The sequence below is a fragment of the Falco peregrinus genome, chromosome 1 (assembly GCF_023634155.1).
Source record: "Falco peregrinus isolate bFalPer1 chromosome 1, bFalPer1.pri, whole genome shotgun sequence".
In the NCBI taxonomy this organism is placed as follows: Eukaryota; Metazoa; Chordata; class Aves; order Falconiformes; family Falconidae; genus Falco; species Falco peregrinus.
Genome location: NC_073721.1, coordinates 19814378 through 19833346, shown reverse-complemented (window position 1 = coordinate 19833346; position 18969 = coordinate 19814378). Strand labels below are relative to the sequence as shown.

The following is an 18969-nucleotide window of genomic DNA, read 5'->3' as shown; positions in this document are numbered from 1 at the left end:
AATGGAGAGGGGCAGTTAAAGCCATTACGGCTGGATGCTGCTGACAGCACGTGATGAATGAGACAGTTGTCCTGGCTGAGTATTTATGTGTGCCTTCCAGCCCTTTGAGCTCTGTGGGGTGATAATCACAAGCTGAAGGCTGCATTGTCTGGGGACAGCCTGATTATATCTCAGCACGTGGATCAGGGCCCAGGGTAATGAGGGGAGTGTGTGCAGCACAACACTTGAAGCGTTTTTAAGGTGTTTTCTCCTGTGTCTGAGGGAACTGTGTCTGCACAGATGCCACATGCTGCTCCCTAGTGTGGTTTTGCTCTCCAGTTCTGCCGGATTTGTGCCTGTGTCCTGTAGCTCATTGTCTTCTAAACCCACTCACGTGATGGGCAATTTTCCAGTGCTGACAACAATTTTGTACTGTGCTGATGATGTACAGGGTCAACAGAAATTCAGCACCCTGCTATACCCTCATGGCTTTCTTTACCCTTGAAGCAACTAATACAGTGTGACATACATCTCTTGTATATACTCTTGCGTGCATTTTATTTCCTACTGTTAGGGTTCGTGAGTGCCACAGAGATGATTTGTTTCTCCAGCAGGCAAGTTAGAGGAAAGCAAATTCTTCCTTTCCTTTCTTGTCCTCCGTAGATTTGCTTGCCATGGTAGTGAAAAGGAAAAATGAACATCTTTTGGGTCCTGGGAGAACCTGAGTGTCTGTCTGGGGAGAAAAGACTTAGAGAGCAATGCATCACCTGAGAAGAAAATAATTGCGTGCACGTATGAAGCTGGAAGCTTTGATATGGATGAGAAGAGAAGGTGCACTGTGCGGTTTCCAGCAATGAAATCAGGAGGTGGGGTTGTTTGTGAGGATGGGAAAGGCCAGCAGATATTTTCTTGGCATACATTTGAATTGCAGGACTGGCAGTTTCATCAGCACAGCCTGGCAGAAGTGCCCCTTTAAACAGTGGCGTAAGAAGGAGGTAAAGGAAGCAATATTGTCTTGAAGTTGCAGGTGGAGATAATGGGTGCTGCAGATAACAGCTATGTTCAGAGGATCTCAACCAACTGCAGTTTTGTCAAGAAAGTGCAGTGGTGGTTTTCATGGTGACCTGTCAAAGCCTCAAATGCGTGTTGGCTGGGTGACAGTGCCTCTGTTGGCCTCCCTTTTGATTTGGAGATAGGGGAAGGAGGCAAATACCCCACCTCTCAAGGTACCTTACTTTTCCTCTGTTGGATTTTCCAGGGCAGCTGGGAGCTGGTCCTATTTATCTTGCCAATACATGTGCTGCCAGTACAGAGCAACTGACAGACACCTCAGCTCATCAGAGGTGAGAATTTCTGTGGCTGGAGAACATCAGGAGAAAGCTGATTAATTATACTGTGTCTACTGATTACCCAGCTCCTTTGTAATGGCATTTTCTCTCCTAGGGTATAAATCAAGCCTTAACTGCCAATGCTACATGTGAGAGAGCTCTTACAGAGGGATGTGTTTTTGCTGAAAAGTTCAACAGGGCAGTTGTGATTTTCCTTGGTCTATGGCTGGGGGGTCCTTTGGCTGACTTTGACTCCTGAACCTTTAAGTGCATGAAAGTCCCCCTCTGCACACCTTTAATTTCTTTTTTGAGATGGGACCCTTTAAATTTGCTTTTAATGATTAATTGAATGACGTTGGGCAAGGTGTTTGCTCAGAGCAGTTTGCAGCCATGTGCAAGGGGCGTGCCTGCTTACTGGGAACAGATTTTTGCTCTTTTTTTTGTCCCTTTTTGTCTTGTTTAGAGCTGTGATTCTTTTGGCAAGGTCAGTGTCTGTTAAACCCACATGCGTACATTGCTGTTACATACTCACAGGGGCTTCTTCATATTTGGAGGGAGTTCTCGTATCACTCATCTATTTTTATTTTGTCAATAAGTTTTTAACAAAATGTTGCTGACCCTGAAGGTTGCTTTGGCTGAGAGCTGTGTACTGCCTCCCATCTCAAGATTTGCTTTTTGAATTCTCCGTTTCTCATTTCATGCTCCTCAAAACATTTTGGTGGTCCCTTTGAAGGGAGCAGGGTGCACTAGCTTCCTTCTGTGGGAGTGCTGGCTGCAGCGTGTGACTGCTTGCAATCATGCTAGAGATGTGGAAGCATGATCCTTGCTGCTTACGGGGCCGGGGGGGGGGGAAGCTGCCCACAGGAGCCTAGGACTTTCCAATGCAGCAACGAGTGTTGTTTGGGATTTTTTTTTCTGTTTTGTATTTTTGTTGGTTTTTTTTTCCCCTTCTGTGTGGTTTGATTTATTTCTTCTCCTCCTTTTTCCTTCCCCTTAGTCTGTGCTAACTCCTCACTTAACAGTATTAAAAATGTACTCTGTCATCTTCCTGCAGGTGTGCTTTTCCAGGCGTCCCTTGGGACTCATGCAGTTAGTATTAGCATGGTTCAAGTCACGGTAAATTTACTCTGATTTTACATCTGGGGCCCTCTGATGAGGCAAATGGGATTAACCAGCAAAGAAAGTGGTGGCTTCTGCCATCTTGTTTGCTGCAATGCAAGTTTGTGTTGGATGGGCTGTTAGCAGAGCTGCTGACTCAGCAGTGGGATGTTTGCTCTGACACTGGCAGAAGGAGTCTTTATCTCAAGCAAGGTGTAGTTATAGGGCTGTTTGTTTTGTATTGTACTTTGAGAGGTAGGTGTGTGTCCTCCAGTGCTTTTGTCTGTCACACCCAGGAGGGACCCAGTGGGTGTTTCTAAATAGAAAATACACATCACGTGAAGATCTCCTGGGCTGAAAGTAGGTGGAGGCAGAAAATGGGAGACACTTCATTTGTGCTTGCTCTGTTCTTACATTTCCCAGGTCCACTTCTGGCTGCAGCTGAAGACAGTGTATTGAACTAGATCCTGTGTTGGGATGTCCCTGTTCCTTAGAGAAGGCTTTCCTTTAGAAAATCCTGGGTGTGCTGTTAGTTTGCTTTACCTTTAACTGATGCACTTGGCTCTTCTTCAGGTCTGGCACCATCAGCCATTCCTTCTTTTTGCCATTTGGGAGGGGAAAGGGCTTGCTATATGTCACCTCTTTTCCCTGAAGGGGGAGACCCAGGGCAGGAGGACTGTTAGTGACCCACGAGATGGAGAACAGATTTTTGCCTGGTGGGTACTGAATTGCCCACGTATTATGGATTTAAGGTTGCTCCTGCAATGAGACTGGAACAACTGCTTAGTCAGCAAGGAAACAATTAATCAGCTGCAGTGCCTCAGGAATTCACTGGGAATACATCTTCAGAGTTTGCATCCATGCTAACAGCATTTGAACAAGCAGCTTGGGACAGAGTCACAATCCTCTGGTGAACCTCAGCCCCTAAAGGGTGTTTTAAGGCAGGGTGGGCGAAACGCTTTCATCATTGACTACTCTGCTGGTATCTGAAGCACAATAGATTTAATTAAGGAGTTTGTTTAGCACTGGAGGGGATTTATGGAAGTTGTGACAAGTTTAAGTTGGCAACAGGGCCCAATAAATAGAGATGAACTGTTAATTATTCCTGTGTGATACTTCCTCTTGTAGCGTTTTATCAAAGTCAGTGAGGGTTGGGAATTGGCCTCAGCACAATAAACAAAATAAATCAGAGGCTGGTACAGATTGGGGCTTCTCTGGTTTGGTCACAGGATGCTTTAGGTAAAGGGTCTTGAAGTCAGGCAGAGTGGAGATGCCCCTGGAAGAAGGCTAGACTGAAAGAAATGGCAATAGAAGTGGCATAACCGCTTCTAATGTGTAGAAAATGTGAATACTGAAGTGGGAGACAACTGTGTGCGAGGCAGTGGAATACCATAGCATCTGGGAGTGAAGAAATGTTGCATTGAAGCGATGTTTCCTGGAGGAAGAGGATGATGCAAACCTGAGTCCAAAGTACCTGAGTGCACATTTCCACAGATGCCTTCTCCTGTGTCAAACTGGCCCTGCAAGAGACTACCCATTGCTAGCTGATGCACGGAGAAGCCTGGCACATATTAGATTTGAAAACTCAAGAGTTGGGCCAGAATAATCCTGTTTTGACTCTGTCCTTAAAACCAAATGGCATGACAAAAACAAGGGCCAGGGGCCTTGGCAGCTAATGTAGTCCTGTGTCACAAGTCTTCTCCCCCAGGTCCCCTGGAGTTTGCTCCATGGTCTGTCATCGATGGTGGTGAGATCATGAAGTTTGAGGCCCTGCCAAGGCCACTTAGCTCCCTGCAACAGGATGCATTTGCCCTGGGGGAAGGTAATGGATCAAAACTGCGTTCTCTCCACCCCTTGTTTTGTCCAGTCTGCTGATGGATGAATCCTGTGACTTGGCTTCCCTGGCACAGCTGGAGCCCAGTGCAAGGGAAACTTGTATTCATCTTGTTTCCTGACTTTCACTCCAAAATTGAGCTTCTTTGCTAAATAGGTTGGATTTTCTGGCAAATTTGCAGGGGTTGTGGAGGGTGAGTATCTTGACAGATCTGGAAACCTTTCTCCCATCTTAAAGTGTGAGTTTTGCTCCTTGCTTATGCAGGGAGAGTTGGGCACTGCATGTTGAGTGCTGCTGTACAGCCGCATCTTGTCACTAGGGGTCAGGAAAATGCTGAGAAACCAGGGAGCTCCTGAAACCGAAGCCGCTGGCAGGAGGGCACAGGGTTGGGGCTCTCAAAGACTCATCTGATCCGAAAACCCCGGAATGATTGCTGACATGATCAGCTCTGCTAAAGAGTGGCTGCACTCAGCAAAGCAGCTCTTCAGCTGGACCTTCATGACCAAATTATTTCTGATGAGAAGCACCTCCAGATTCTTCGGTATGCACCAAAGCATTGGTGCTAGTCCTGGGACACGCTTGTCTGTAGATACATAAGCATTGAGAGTGTCTTTCCAGTCAGATTGCTAGAGGTCTTTGCTTACCATTTCTGTTCTCAAGTCTTGGAAGTTGTTTGGTTTTATTTCCAGCTTCCCAATTGCAGGTCTTGCAGTAAGCTGCCCTGAGGTAGGGACAGGAGAGGGGCCCTGGGTATGGATGTAAAAGCAAGGTCTGTGTGTACAGACCTTTTATTGGGCAGGATTAGAAGGTAGGATTATAGAAGGTAGAGAAGCTTTTGGGCATACAGGCCCTTCTGATCAGAACTAGAAATAGTAAGCGTCAAAGCCAAATGAGTTGAAAACAGTTGCTCAGAGATTAGCGAGGTATTTAACACATGTCCTTGCGTTAGAAGGGAAGAGTGACTGTAATGTACAGGAGATGATGGTAGGTGAGTGGACAAAAAAACGTGCTAAAGCAGTGATTTCCTTGGAGACAGAGACAGGTAGCTTATGGGCCATAGCACATTGGTAAGGCTGCTAGAGGGGACAGTGGGCACCTCCAGGAGCTTTGCCTGACAGTAGAGTTGTGAATTTTATTTCCTAGATCTGCCTTTGGGAAGTGTTTCATAGTATTATTAATTCTTTTTTTTTTCCTCAGGTCAGAGCTGAGAGAGCAGAGGGAGTGATTTACTTTATTTTTTGTGATAAATGATCCCCTGCTGGCTGCTGGGTGTGCTTGTCTTTCGCAGATTGTCTGTAGGAGTCTGTTTGGGCACTCGGTGGATGCTCAGCTTCGTCTCCAGCCTTCCCAGAAGGGCTGTAGGTGAGGTGGGTGAAGCGTATTACACTGCTGGAAGCGCAGGGGTAATATCCAGGCATGGGCTGTGGCATAGGGGAAGCTGCTGGAGGTACACTGGCAGTTTTGCATTTTTTACTGTGTGCAGAATCTGATAGCAGAAGCTCATATATGAAATTCATGTCATATGCAGTGCTGATTTTTTTTTCCTTGTTAGCATTAAACATACTCTTTTGATGAGGTTACTCTCTTATTATATTACCACCTCTATTCCTCCCTAGCCTAATGAGTTTGTAGTGCTTCTTAAAAACTGAATTCATCTGCTTTGCTTGTTCTTGCTATTAGTTGGAACGACCACTGGACCATGCTGTCTGCACTGTTTGTTCGAAGCAGGATAAAAATTAATGGGAAAATTGTGTACGCAGCAATCTTAAGAAACCAAAATGCCACTGTGCCTCACCCGTTGGGGGTAGCAAATTAAATAACATAGCAGCTCGCTTCAAAGTCTGAGGATAAAGAGTTCCCCGTGGCAGGCATGGCAAGGAGGGGAGAGATGAAATACTACAAACTGTCATTGATTCACAGCCTGGACTGGTAAGTTTGCTGATGTGCTACAGCAAAATGGAGCTGTGTTTAATTCCAGCCGCCTCTACTCCCTCCTGCGACAGCTGTTATCTTGGAGGGGGCTGGGGCTCAAAAGGAGGGCCCTATTACTTGTAATGGTTTGCCTCAGCTCTTGGACCTCTGCTTATGTCCCTCTGCTTACATGTTGAAGGTTGTCTGAGTAGTACCCTGAACCGCTCTTGGGAATTACTACTTGGTGTAGGCTGGGTTTCTGACCTTGCAAAGGCAAAGTGTGAAAGCTGGTGGGGGGAAGGAGAAAAGGGGGTGGCCATTTCTGACCTGAAAGGGAAGATCACTGGTGCTATGAACTTCAGGAGAACATTGCTTGGTAGCACCAGCTTCCCTGTGTTGTTATCTCAGAGCTAATGTCCTGTGGCAAGACAGGTTTCACTGGCTGCTGTTACTGCCTGCGAGGCACAATGAAAAGTCAAGGTGGTGGTGACAGCATTGTAGTGCTAGGAAGGAGGATTTTGCTGGGAGAGACCTGGCTTTTTCTGAAAGGGGGACGTCTCGTAGGACTGTTTTCAACAAGGAGCCCTCCAGAGGGTCTTTGTGAGAGCTTGGTCCTCACGCTGGCTACACAAAGGGAAGCTGAGGAACAGGAGTATGCCCCATGATGGGGAGACAGTGTTTGTTCTATGGGGTGGGAGGGTTTCCAATGCAAGGGTATATTGCGGAATCTGCCTCTGACATACCGTGAGGCTCAGGGAGAGCTCATCTACTGGTGCTTTCCCTTCCTCAGCCAGTGAGGTGGCTGTGGCTTTGGACAAATGGCCTGCAAAGTAAATGAAGAAGGAACAGCTGGTTGAAGTGGAGCAGGGACAGGAACAGACCCAGTGGCCAAGGGCAGAAGAAGAAGAAGAAAACAGGAATTTTTCTCCTCAAATTCCTGTTCCTGGATCAAGCAAGTTGTGTCAGTAGAAAGGACCAACAGTTCCAGTGCAACTGGGAGATGTGATATTGCCTACTGTAGCAGCAAAGACTTAAGTCAGCAGGATCAAAAAAGAACCTCTGTGTGCTAGCAGCAGCGTCATTCAGTGAAGAGAGGGTTTCTCTCCAGGAGACAGCTATTGATCAGCAGTTTACAATGAATGCCCAGCATGTAAATAAATACAGATACTGTAGCGGTGCTGCAGATTTGAGGCTGGCCTCGGGGCCTGCATGGCCATGTCTGTGCAATAACTCGGCTGTCTCTTCTGATGCACAATTGAGCAGGTGAAGCTGATTCACTCAAGCCTGGTGACTGCAGCTGATCTGCCTTGTTAAGCAGGTAACTAGTGGCTTACATGACTGACAGATGTCTTAAATCAGTAGGGATACTCCATGAAGGATTTGAATATACCTTGCCCCAATAGATGCTTGGGAATCCAGTTTTGCTTTTGCTATCAAATGCAGCATAAGGAAGGAGGGAGGGGGGACTGTGATGTTAAAAGCACTTGCGTTTTTGGGTACCCTCCTGGTGTCACTACAGTTCTCCAGTGCACACACATGGCTGTTGTGGGGGAAGGAGTGAGAGCCCATCCAGTAAAATTTGGGAACTGAATTGTTCCGTCTGGAGCTTGCATGTGAACTGCAGTTTAATGCTGCCATTTTGCTTAGTGGCACATAGCTTTCATTAAGTAATGCTGTGAAATACTTGTGTTACGGGCTATGAACCAGAAGAATCATGCCATAGTTGCTGTGGTTGTGGGTTACATTTTGCGTGTGGTTTGTTGACAAAAGTAACCAACTAGCAGGGATGAGTTGGGTAAATGTTTTTTTACTGCCTTTGTGGTACCATCTTCTGATGAAATTTGAGAGGCAACCTGAGATGTGCTCCTTGTTTAGATTAAGAGAAAGAAATAGTATACTGTTTTTTAATTTCACTTGCTTTCATTTACAGTGCTGGAAGGTTTAGGTCTACTTCAGAGCATGGAATTGCATTTTTTCCTTACAGAGGCCCAGAAAGGGTATTTTAGAGCTTGGAGGAAACTTCAGCAAACTGGAGAACAGGCCAGGATCTTTTCTCTCTTTGCCCTGTACCTGTATCTTCATTGGCAGTAAGCATGGTGTAAAAAGCACCTGTCTTATTTTCCAAATCACTATAGCCAGTGATCAAGTCTGCCATGTCAACAAAAAGCGTTAAGACCTCTTCTTTCTGCTGATGCAGAATGATAATTTATGGCTCAGCCATTGCTGAGATGTTAGATGCTGAAATTATGACCACTCTGTCAGATTGGCTGGATAATTTTTACTCCTAAGCCTTCCACCAAGATGATTTTCAGTGCTTGGAAATTAGTCTTACTCTGCAGAGCTGTCAGTGTCTCCCAGCTGTGTCAGTATGTGCTCTAAGAAATGTGTGTGTATATGATATAGCTATTTCATCATCATTCCCTGCACTCTTCCAGACACCTGGGAAGCTTATCTTAAGTGCAGCTCTCAGCTCCCAGGGGTCACTTTTGTTAATTCTTTTTTTGGTTTGTTTTCCAGTAGCATAGAAAAAGCCCCAGAACAAGCTTCTTTTTTTTTTTTCTTCTTTTTTTCTTTTTTTTTTCCCCCAGACCCTTTAGATACACAGGGAGACAGATTTTGTGTTCCGAGTAGGTTATGCTTGAGATGGATAAGGGGGAGATTTTATTTGTACAGGTAGGAAACTGAAGCAAGGAGAAATTAAGACCTTGGGGTGTTAAAAGACCAAATTCTCAGCAAAAGTTTGTGTCCTCAGAAGATGAAAAGCAGAAAATTGTTGTATAGGGAGGCTGCGCTGAGGTCTCTTGGGCAGGTCTGAAAGGGTTGCCAGAACCTCTTGCAGAAAGGGAAAGACAGATCCTTTGAGAAACAGAGCGCCCATCTGCTGACCTTGCCCATCGCTGATGCGCACACATGCTCTTGGGTTGGCAGAGAGGGGCCACGTCCACCCCCAAGGCACAGTTCCTCCCTGAGAACATCTGTCCCTGTAGCAACTCATCCTGGACATAGTCCTTCCTAGCCAGACTTGGGAGATGCAAAAAAGCCCTGTAGAAGAGGTTTTGCCTTTGTTGCTTTCTGTGAAGGTGAGCTGCAAGTCTACAGTTGCCTCATCAAATTTTTGGATACCCTCCCTGACTGATTTGGGCTCTATTATTAGTAGCTGACGTGCTGGTAGAGTCACTCCCCTCCTAACTCTGCTAATTAATCAGTGCACCCTGTGGCAGCTCTTGACCATTAAATAATTTTCATTAGTATCCAGACCCCAACAGCATGGGTGAGTCTATCTATCTTCATTAACTCTTGGATTTCAACACCAGGAACAGGAGCCAGAAGTGACAGTAAAAGGGCGGTTTCCTGTCTAGTCGCTTTCTCACCCCAGTGCAAACTGACCTTGGTGATATTTCTTTTTTCTTCCTCTTCCCACCCCTTGTTGTGTGTTGGTTAATGGAGAAGATGGACAATAACTTCAGCCACTCTGCTTCTTATCCCAAGTGGCTGCCCTTAGGAAAAATATGGACAGGATCATCTTTAAAGGTAGATAAATAACGTATGATTATCTGCATTTTGTAAGTGATCTGAGACGATCTCTCAGGTCACAGAGGAAAGAAAGTGAAGATCAATACTTATCAATGTCTGAATTACCTTCCTCCATACTAAAAATTAACTTTGCCAGTGGTGTAGCTGCATCTGCAGACGGGTAACCCTAAATCGACCAAACCTGTATGCACAACCTCAAAACCAGGAAGGAGGAGTTACACTTCTTGGAAGTATTTTCTGACTTCAGTGAACATCTGGTATTTTCCTGGAAGTGATGAAAAGCCACTGCTGCATGCTTAACCTTGCTCTCCAGAATGAGAGGGTGTTGCTGTCCTCAGTCACCTGCAAGGTTATTTCCTGCACACTGGTGTAATGTGACACATACTTGGTCACATTGGGAAGTTGTGTAATTTCCTTCCTGCAATTCCTCCATTTGTCAGATAAAATGATTTAAAGAACTAAAAGGACTCAAGCCTCCTGAGATGTTGAAGTTAGTCCCCTACTCTTGGATTATACAAGGTGGTCCTCCAATCCATGAACTGGTGTGGGTGGTGGGCTTGACACCTGTTAACTACTGCTCTTTCTCCTAAAGCACATCCTTTTCTGTTGGCTGGGGAGAAAAAGAGAATAAAGGCCAGGTTTAGCTGCAGTGCTTATGAGGTGAGTTGCTTAAAAAAATCATGTGAGGGTGTTTTGTGGGCTCAGGTTGTTTCATCAGGCTAACAGTGAGAGCTCCCAGAAACTTCTGGAAAACTCATGAAGCAGATTACCAAAACAATGCATTTTGAGCACAAGGAAATTTCTGTGTGCTCCTCTGACCTTTTGTGGCATCGATATCATGTCCCATGGGTGGCCAAGGGAGGGATTGTGCAGAGATGAACAACAAATGTTATTTTTGCAGCTTGCTCCTCCCAGGCTGCTGTGCATAGGCACTGCTTGGGCTTTTGTGTTTTGCTGTCTTGTTTTTCCAGTAGTGTTTCTGGGATAGTTTTTTCCCCCTCTTCCTGTAAAACTTTACTCGGAGCTACCTCCATTGATACGTGTCTGCCTGCTGAGAAGCTTTCTATCAGTCATTTACCTGACGCCACCATCGTAAGTTATTTATACAGTGATTAGTTAAAGCTTCAGATACTTAATGCAACCTTTAAATCACATATCCACCAACAGCTATTGGTCACATAAAATTTCATTGAGCGGTATCTATCACTTACTGTTTTTCTCAATGTGTGCATATATTTAATTTTCTACAGACCTCTCTTGCTGATATTTTCTGCTGAGTAAGTAGTAAATCGAGGGGCTTCAAAAGTGTTTTGTTGCATTGCAGTGAGTGAATTACTTCTAAAGGGAACAAGGAATATAAAAATTCATCTTGTGAAGAAGTTGCCCTGTTGTTTAAATCCTATCTCTCTATGTTAAAACAGACTCAAACCTTAAAATAAAATGTATTTTCACAGAATATGTAGCTAGTAAGGACTCCTCCAGCCAGGTAGCTTTGAATATTCAACCTGATTGGATTTATTTCTGTGTTTTGCCTCATCTGCCTCAGCTTATAGTATGCTTATGAGACATCTGCTTTGTACTAGGGGTTCAAAACTGTACATGTAAGTGCTTGAATTCAAAGATACACAGTCAAAATTTAGTATTTTTAAGTTGGCTAAGAAAGCCAAGTTCTTGAGCTTATCAAAGGAAATTAAACTTGGAAGAAATGTAGGTAGAAAATGTAAAGCTGAAGTCTAATGAAACGAACTTCATTTTTGGAGCAAGTAGTAATTAAAAGAAGTGAAACAAGATATGGCATCTACAAGTGAAGTAGCAAGAGTGTATTCCAGCCCTGAGAGCTGAGCCCAAGCCAGCACAGACCCTGAGGTGCAGCACTTGGGTACCTAATCTCATTGCGTGGTCAAGAGAGGTGGCTTGAATGGATCTCAAGGGATGAGTCAGATCCTGGGTGTGTTGAACTTCTCCATGAGGGCCTGTCCATGACACCTGTTGGATCCGACAGTGACTGGAACTGCTGGCAAGGAGCCTGGAATTAGGTAGGTGTGCCAACTTAAGATTCAAGTGTAGTGCAATACAGATCCTCCTTTTCAGGTGTGTGTCAGTTTGGAGAGACACGCTCAATTTGTGTGTCCTCAGCTTGCAATTTGGGGGCACTATTTTGCTGTACATTTGAAAACACTGCCATTCAGTTGGTCTAGAGTAAAACGTTGCAATATGTCCGTGTAACATGGTTGTGACTGACTTAGCTTGCAGCAAACAAGTCTCTTTCTGTAGGTTTCTATAGGGTTGGTGAAGAAAAGCCAGACACTGAAGGAGAAAAGGAGCAAGCTTTCCCCAGCTTTGTGTGCTTTGGTGGAGACCTGCCAGCCTTCCCTGCCATTGCAAGGCTGCCTCGACAGCCCCACAGGTACCCTGTAAATGGGATGTTCACGTGCATCGCTGTTCCTTTGGTTGCAGACTGGTAGTGACCAATGCAAACCCTGGAACAAGTGCAGTGCTGGGGAGTGGCGGGCTCGTGTTTCTACCACTCTTTGGGAAACAACTGGCAAATTTGGAGCCCCGTCTGCTTGTGGAGTTGATGGAAAGGAAAGTTAGTGCCAAAACAAGGGACATTCAGTGCTCACCGGGGCTCACTTTGCTCTGGGGTGCAGACACAGCCTCACCTCAGCCTAGCACTTTCCCAGCTCAAATATGGGGCCAGCAACTCCTTTCTCAGGTTCCACCCTGATTATAAGGGGCAGAGGAGAGAAACAGGAGGGAATAAAAGGAGAGGTTGGGGAATCGCTGGCAAGGGCTCTTGGTGGGCAGCACAGGTGGCTGTGTTGTGGGTTGGCTGCCCATCTGACCCTCACCAGAGCTAACAAAGTTTTCTCATGACTCCTGACTACTCGCTACAGTTCCTTAATTGATTTGGCAGAGCAAAAAGGAAAAGAGTGGTGACTGAATCCAGTGAAACTATATATTTTAAACTGTCCTCCTGGATCCTGACAAGACTTTCTTCACCCTCTTTGGAGCTGGTTGCTGTGTTGGTACCCTGCTGTTCTACATTCCCCTTGCCTGAGGTTTGACGGATGCTGAGGTCTCATCTTTGGCTAAGAATTGGGATTTCAGTCATCCTGGAGACAAATTTGCCACTCATTCCTGTGGCAGATAAACTTCAGGCAGTTAACTGCTGCACTTGCTACAGGAAAGGCTTAGTCTGTACTGTAATTAGGTCGTTAATTAACCCCCTGAATATTTCCTCTGCCCTTGTTTTTGAAATAAGGGTGGAGTCAGACTTCCATCTGGCTGAACCTTATGTGGCAGAGCTGAGTAATAAAGACACAGTGGCAGGTAAATGCAGGTGATGAAGGGTCCTACCTCTGTGTCTTCTCACACAGCTGTGAGTACTGTACACTAAACCTCTCTATAAATAGGGGCTCGACCTCTTTTAAACTGCAACTAAAAGCAGTGTAACCCCTTCCCAGCATTGTTTGGTGTGGCATGAGGGAAGGGAAAAAAACCATCCATGGACTTCACTGGAGCCTTTCCAGGTGTGAGGGAGCTCCTGCTGTATTTAAAGTTCAGAGTGAAAGACTATCTTTCAATACATTGTATTTAACTTTGTCCAGTTCCATTCCCTTTTTCTGCAGCGATAAAACCACTATTGCTCTTTCATCTCTCCCCCTTTCTTCCTGAGTAGGTTCTGTGAAAACGGTGTTTGGGGGCAGTAAATCACAAAATGGAAGCATGCATTCATAAAATGCTTTATACCTCCCTCCATCAATATTTCAATGTGCAACACAGACACCAACATTTCATTTTAATTACCCTGCAAATTTCCTTGTCGAGGAAGAAAGCTGAACTCTGCAAGGCAGCCCAACCCCGTCCCCATCCCCTCCTTGCCATGGGAGCGCTGCAGTCCAAGTAGCCATGTCTTTTGTTCATCTGAGCCACGGGGCTCTCTGCTTGCTCGGTGTGGGTGTCTCCCGCAGGAGGAAGACTTCCAGCTGGGCAGAGTCTGGCCTGGCTCACCCTTTTATTGCCACATGGTGAAAGGAGGTCTTGAAGCCATTTGTGGATGTATTTGGGAGCTGGCGTGTTGCCTGGAGCCCTCCAGCAGGCAGGAAGGGCGATCCAGCACAAACAGAAGGTTTTAGAAGATAGGCTCTAACAGTGATTAGAGACAAGGGAAGGCTTCTCTGCTACAGCAAGTGTCACATTTTTTAAAGCTGTCCTTTTTGAGGTTGCATTAGTTGCTGTTTCTGTTTGCAGAAGAGAAAAGTGATCAAGGTGTGCAAGTCACTAAACGACCGAAGCAAGTTACCCTGTGTCCTCGTGTAGCCCTTTCTGAGACATTTAAGAGATATCCACTTGCAACTGAGTGGCAATATGGGAGTCAATACATTGCACACCCAATTAATGTGCTAATCTGCAAAACTCCTTGCCAGAAGATACTGCTGAGTCCCCTCGAAAAAAACCCATAGCAGATTTTTTTGAAGTATAACGTTCACAGGTATGTGAGCTAGGATAAAAATATACATAACAAAATGCTTAAGGAAAGGAGGGGGTCCCCTAATGCAAAGGAAGTATGTCCCTCGTGGTGGTGCTGTTCCATCGTTGTCAATTATAAAGAGTGTTAAATGTTCTTCTTTAGCAGCTGGTGTGGGGTATTATCGTAGAGTGGGCATTAAATTAGACTGGTTATCAGTGTAATTCAGTATGACAATTTCTGTGGTCATATCCTGAAGACAGTGGGAAAGGTGGGGAGAGGGAGCAGCACTTGTGACACACACAAATGCTAACTGGAAGGGAAAGAGGCATTCATTTCTTGTTAGTGCATACAAATGTAAATGTACTGATTTATGTAACTTCCCAAAGCTTAGCTGCTTGCTGCCTGAAGAAGCATTCTTAAAACACATATCCAAATTAAGATGCCATGTATCAGATAAATTGCTCTGTGTAGAAACTTTGTTTGCAAAGTCAACATTTTTCCAACAGCCTTTTTAATGTCCTTAAAAAACCCAAAACAAACTGTATGGTGAAACAAATATCTGTATGTTGCTGGTATCAAGGTCCAAGAGATGGTTTTGAGGCCAGCCGTGTCAGAGAAAGCCAGTGTCACTGTCATGACTGCCCAGTCTTAGATGGTTAAGTGTTGGCATCTTCAGATAGGTACTCATTAAAATTAATTAAAGTCCAAACAATACCAATTAAAGTATTTAGCAAATGAATTGTCTTATTTTAACCTGCTCGAGAGCAGCAATTTTGGGTTTTGTAATGGAGAGCTGCATGTTTCAAACTGAGATGGGGAGTGTGGGATGTGTTATACTTCACCCAACATCTTAATGCAGCATTTCCTCTGCGAGGGAAGGTGTGAAAAGTAAAGTTAAAGCTGTGTTGTCTGTTTTTTTCCTCTCCCTAGGACTGGTGTTTCCCTTTTACTCAGAGTTATACCAGTTCATATAGAGAACCTCTCAGGTAGTGTTATCCATGGGCTAATGGATATTTTCCTACTCTGTATGTATGCTTAATAATGTATATACAATGCTCACACAATGTTAGGACAAGAATAGTTATTATTTTGGAAAATCTTTTCTAGGACCTCCTTGAAGTTCCTCTGAAAAGAGCTCTCCAGGATCCCCACTGATGCAAGAATTAGTCTGATGTCTGTAATGACAGATGATGGGGAGGTACGTTCAAGGCAGAGGGCCCTGAAATAAAGTTGATTTGCAGAAAGGCCATAATAGGTTAACAATGCAAGTCTTCATCTGCAAGCCTGGAGAGAGTCACGTGAGCTGGGAGCTATTAGGAGGATGTGCAATGGAATGAAATCTTGGGGCACCACCAAAAAGCATTTCTGAAGAGGTGGGACTGGCAGTCCTGGTTGGGGCATGCCAAGCGCTAGATGGATCACCCCATGCATTAACAAGGAAGATTTCCTTGCATGGTCTTGAGATGACACAGACCATCCTGACAGCCAGCAGTCTTGAACAGGAGAGTTTAAAAAGAGCTGGAATTTGTCTGTCTTCACAGGAAAGGAGTGCTGACAGGTTTGGGCTGATCTGCAGAAAAGAGTCTGGATGGGAAAAGTTGTTTGCCAGGTTAATTTGCCTCCTTGCATGGTGGAACAGTTGCTGTAGGTCAGTCTTAAGGAACCAGGGTGAACATGACCTGTAGACGTAGTCAGCAAGGCTTTTTGGGGTGAGACCTTTACATCTGGACACTGAACAGCAGGACTGTTAGAGAGCAGGCAGCAAGAAAAAAGAAAAATGGTAGTGTTTTCTGAGTATCCCCTCCCCAAATACACATTGGCATGTCCCCATGCAGCACAGATACAAGCAGAAGGGATCTATTTATGTGGTTATGGGTTTGCTGTCCTTGGATCCTGTTTGAATACACTCCATCCCAGAGTTGTTTTGCATTTCACCGGGGAGTCTTTTGTCTAAAGGGCATCGATGCTGCAGCAAAGTGGAGCGTGTCCCTGCCCCTGCTTTCTCCAGTGGATATCACATTTCATTACCCTGATGAGCCTGAGCGAATTCTCCGGGTTGTGTTAATTCGCCCACAAGCCAGCCTGTGTCACGTCCGCAAGAAGCCTGTGACATTTTCTAGCCTCCCCCATCCCTCCCGGTTTCAAAACCTCGAATAATAATCTCAGCCTTGTCTCTTTTTCTACTTAATGCTTCTGAAACAGAGGGGAGAGGGGGCAGAGGGGCTGAGACACCCACTTCTTGACCACACAGATGCAGTCAGCCCCAAGCCAGGCAAGCGTGGGAAGCATTTGGCTCAGGGGGCTATGTGTGCGCCCAGTCTGCTGTGGTGCTGCTAGGGCTCGTGGCAGGGGGAACAGAGGGGTTGCCTTTGCAAGACCTCAGTCTTTGCGGTCTGGAGCTCATCAGTGAAATGGAAAACGGGTGGTGGTGAGCAGGGCAGCTGTTTCTGCATCATCCTACCCTTTGAGCTGCTGTGGGTGGAGAAGTATAGTGCTTTTATGCATTTGATGCCTTCACCAATGCTTTTTTGGTTCCCCTGAAGCATGGGTGCATCGCTAGGGAGAGGACCGTGTAGTGTTGGACAAGTGCTTTAAACCCAGGATGTGAATGCTGTGTTTCAGAGTGCCCTGCAGGCAAGGCATAGAGGAAGGATTTAAAATTAGATGCATGGAGGCAGGTGAGAAGTAAACTATTTGTGTTCCTAGTGTGGTGCTGCTCCTTCCCCATGTCTTCAGTTTAATCTGTATTTTGGATTACATTGGTAGCATCAGAGAGTTGGGGTAGTTTTCCAAAATGTTGGTGCCCAAAAGTGTGAAGTGAGGCGTGCTTCTGCATGTATTGCAAACAATATTCATGCTTTTTTTTTTTTTTTTTTTTTACTTTAAGTAATGCAACTTATGCTTTAACTAATGATACCTTTAAATGGTGATAATTTTGCTGTTCTAGCAGCCCTGAAGTTGAGCCATTGAAAAATCAGGGATGCTTGTATCAGTGTAACGTTAAGGATAGGTACTAATTTCTCAAGAAGTAAAACAAGCTTTAACAGGACAGAGAAAATTAGCTACTGATTATTGGTACTTCTAAGAGAGATGAAGGTACACTCTTTCAAAATACTTCTGTGATTACGTCCCTCATCAAACCATCCCAGGAAGGCAATTCAACACTGCAAGGCTTAGCTGCGCCTTGTGCTCCCCACTGGTTATTAGGCCTTTTGGATAACCATCATTCTCTGTATTCAGGTTTCTGAGAGGAAAGGTTAATGCACATTGGCTCATAAACACCACTCTGAATGTGCTGAGAGGCTTTGTGCTGAGCGCACGAGAGCCTTGGTCACATGTGGACAAGAGTTACTTGCACATGGAAAACCAGCGACTGATTGAAAAAGAGTTTCAGGCTAAGTGTATGAAGGGGGCTTTGAATGGGTTTGGCTGTAACACAAAACTGTTGCTGGAGAGCTCTTTGGCAGAAGGAAAGAGGCTCCAACCAAGGAATTGGCTGTGTGTTGTATCAAAGATGAGTGATCAGGGATTGGAGTAAGTGGATCTTACTGTAAATGGATCAAAGGGATCAGGACGCAGAAACTAAAGCAAAAGATAATGACAGGTAAGAGTAACCACTAATGAAGCCCTGAGCACTTAAGGTGTGGTGAAGAAGCTCCAGGAGCTTCACTCAGCCCTAAATAACCAGGAAGGGTGAGAAGTGATCTGCGATGTACTCCTAGGTGGGACAGGGTGATGGTCTGGGTGGCTGAGGACTGTAAGGATATTGGGAAGGATGTGATTGCGGATAGCAAGGACGTAGCATGCATGCCCCTCCTCAGATCCGTTTGGTAAGCAAAATCCTTGTTTTTTCCAAGAAAAGGAGAGGCTGGGAGTCCCAGGCAAGCTGGGTGTCAGCTTGGAGGCTCACTATGCACCAAGGCTGCTTCGCTCACTTCACACCTGGGGACAGATGCACAGCACCATGTATTCAGTGGATGTTGTTTCTGATTTATACTAACCATTTCAATCAAAGCCAAGGTGGTAGGAAGATTTCAGGTGCTGTTTGGAAGAAAGGGGTAACTGAGGAGAATGTTTAGGGTGTCCTGACTGAGGCCACCTTTTGAGGTGTCTGCTTCTCCCTCCAGGGGCCTGCAATCCTCACCTCACCCCTTTAGCAGCTTACTTAACATCTGGGGACTTCATGAGACGAAGTAAGATGTACCCCCACCTGAGCAGAAATAGATGATCCAAACCATCTTCAAATGCACCTAGCCTGACCAGAAGCTGCTGTGGTGAGTAATTTCTAGTCCAAAGAGAAATTTCTTCTCTCAGCATCCCTCTCAGACATTTTTCTTTGCCCTGAAAGGATTCCTCCCTGCATGTTGAGTCATGCTTGAAGAAGTGCTTGTTAAATAAGTACCGCTCAGCTTTGCTTAAAACAAATGAAGTTGATTTAATAGGGCTATAGAACGGCCAGGTATCTGTGTTATTTAAGAGTATTGGCACTTTGAAGGCCGAGTGCTAAAAGCACTTCATTTTTATTTCAACTGTTAATTGAAAATCAGCTGGTTTGTCTTGTTCTTTCCACTACTGCTCCTTTCCTCTGCTCCCTGCTCTCATCTCCCCCATCTCCCTCTGACAGGATAACAGCTGTTAATGCAACACCCCTGCACAACATGCTAGTAAAAATGTGGCATGAGGCCAGGCTTTCACTTGTGGTTTATTAGTTTAATTAACCAGGGTCTTGCAAATACTTCTTTGTGAGGCAGAAGTGAGAGAATCTAATGTTTTTTTGGGGCTGGATCTTTACATCATTTTTAGGCACCTGG

At 45.2% G+C, this 18969-nt stretch overlaps 1 long non-coding RNA gene across 1 annotated transcript in view; it reads left to right on the top strand.

Moving 5' to 3' along the window:
* Positions 1-2248: 2248 nt before the first annotated feature.
* Positions 2249-18969, top strand: part of LOC114011505 (uncharacterized) — a 54271-nt gene continuing 37550 nt past the window's right edge. The window contains exons 1-4 of the long non-coding RNA XR_008747283.1: positions 2249-11720; positions 11959-15144; positions 15266-15356; positions 18286-18432. This is a non-coding gene — a long non-coding RNA (uncharacterized LOC114011505). The remainder of the gene's footprint in view (positions 11721-11958; positions 15145-15265; positions 15357-18285; positions 18433-18969) is intronic.